Source organism: Pogonomyrmex barbatus, unplaced genomic scaffold (assembly GCF_055798465.1).
Source record: "Pogonomyrmex barbatus isolate J1 unplaced genomic scaffold, ASM5579846v1 scaffold11, whole genome shotgun sequence".
Taxonomy (NCBI): Eukaryota; Metazoa; Arthropoda; class Insecta; order Hymenoptera; family Formicidae; genus Pogonomyrmex; species Pogonomyrmex barbatus.
This window is the reverse complement of record NW_028297107.1, coordinates 7,941,459-7,943,800: the sequence shown is the minus strand read 5'-3', so window position 1 is coordinate 7,943,800 and position 2,342 is coordinate 7,941,459. Positions and strand designations below refer to the sequence as shown.

At 41.9% G+C, this 2,342-nt stretch overlaps 1 pseudogene; it reads left to right on the top strand.

Annotated features, from left to right (window-relative positions):
• Positions 1-367: 367 nt before the first annotated feature.
• Positions 368-1,690, top strand: LOC148937791 (uncharacterized; annotated as a pseudogene).
• Positions 1,691-2,342: the final 652 nt, after the last annotated feature.

The following is a 2,342-nucleotide window of genomic DNA, read 5'->3' as shown; positions in this document are numbered from 1 at the left end:
GCGACACCGGAGAAGACCGACCTACGACAACAACACGCGACAACGAAGCAGCATGAAGCTAGCAGCGATATATTGTAAGTGAAAAAATCGTATCGCAGTAAAAATTGTAAGCAAGCGATAGTAATAATGGATGGCGAAATAAATAGAAACCGACCTCTTAGAAATATATTGTAGTTACACGGCGAGCCTGTCACCTTGGTACGTGTAGTCCAAGAAGTCGTACGCGATATCCGCGATAGCGTGCGTCGAAATTTAGAAATGCGACATTCGGATGAGAGCTCACCTGAGCCGGTGCTCCATCCGCACATACTTATCGAGCGAGTATTTCCGTTCAATGACGTTGACGAGAGCCTAATAGCCAGAATCAATGGACGAACACAGACTACATCCCAGAACAAGACGCTCTGAAGGAGGCGAGAGCCAAAATTCACAATGGAGAGAGTTCTCACTAACATCTTACGATAGCATTTTCGATCCGGAAGAATATTACACGGCTCCGCACAATCTCAAGCATAAAAACATGGCAGAACGACAATTACGTATACCTCGTGGCGAGGAAACTAGGGAACCGGAGGTAACCCGCACAGAAGTAGATGCGAAAATAGAAAATAGTCTTAGAGCTTCGGCAGGCCCCTCGCGCAGAAGCGTAGAGCAAATCCGAACAATGAATATCAATATTTGACGTGTTGCTAGAAAGAATTCGCGCGCTACAAGAACGAATAGGTCGACTAGAAATTACGGTTTTTGACCATAACCGATTCGCACAAGTACCTAATGAACAACTCCATGGCGAGCCATTAGACATAACCTACGGACGAACACTCGAAGACATACGAAACCGATCCGAGACCGTAGTAGGATATCTACGATTAAAAGAAGCTCGCGATATGATTCCGGAATTCGATGGAATCTCTCATAAGCTGCCGAAATTCTTAAATGCCGCATCATACGCTATGAAAAATATGAATCCGATAGAAGAAGGAATGCTACTGGAAGCAATACTGTGCACTAAACTAAAAGACAGAGCTATGACTGATTTTCAAACTCGAGATATATGCGATTTTGTTCAGTTAAAAAGAGAGCTAAAAGTTTGCTATCTTAGCAAGAAAAGTACTACATATTTACAACTAGAGTTCAATACTCTAAAACAAAAATCCGGAGAATCGGCAAGAGCGTTCGGATTGCGTACGGACAAACTAGCTATGGAGTTATACGAGCGTGACAGAAGATCGAAATAACACAATAGAAAGTAAACGAGCGATCTTGGAAACCATACAGCAGCAGGCTCTATGCATTTTTCAGCTCGGATTACTAGACGACATAAAATTATTGGTACGATCACAACATTATACAACGCTGCAAGACGCCATCGCTGAAGCGAGTGCGGAAGAGAAATTTAAAGGACCAATGGAAAATTTTAGGCAAAAGCGAATACAATACGCCCGCGAAAATAAAATACCGCAATGCCAAAGATGCGGAAAAATCGGACATGTCGGACGAGATTGTCGAACTAGTAGATACTTCGAACCGATTTTCTTTACCCAGAGCCAAAAAACTGGCGTAAACGCGATGGAAAAATATTGCGTAAATTGTAAAAAGACGGGACACGATAAAAAAGAATGCTGGTCAAAACCCAATGGATTAGAGAGAAACTAAATAAGACGTCCGAGATAAGAGAAAGAAACAAGAGGACAAGTAAATACTACAAGAGCAAAAGAAAACGAAGCATGTAAAGAAGACGCAGAATTGTCATTCAGTAGTAGCAAAGAAGAAGAGGAGAAAAACAGAAAGATAACACGAGCCGCGCGGGAGCATCAAGTAGCTCAGATAACCGGCAAGAGTAACGGGTCAGCGCTACTCTAGATTTAGTAACCTTGCCAATAAAGAAAAGGAAAAATGAATTTCTTCTTGGATACGGGTGCTACCTAACACTTGTTAGTGGGAAATTTAAAAGGGAATACGCCAGTACGAGAGGAACAAATAGCCACGAGAGGAACAATTACGCCTTCACCAGCGTAACAGGACACAAGATTCACACTCTCAGTAAGATTCGAGCCGATCATCCTCGGAAATAAAGAGATAAGACACATCATGTATGTGGTAAAAGATGACTTCCCGGTCGCTTACGAAGGAATTTTTGGCATAGATTTCTTAAAGAAACACCGAGCAAAATGCGATCCTGTAAAGGAAATATTGCAAATAGGAAGCATAAATTTAAAATTGCATCCTCACAAGAAGTATATTCTGACGCCTCGCAGTAAAATCATCGTGCAAGCTATTACTAGTCAAAATCAGATTGGAATAGTGAAACCTGAAGAAACGGAACCAGGAGTATTTATTGG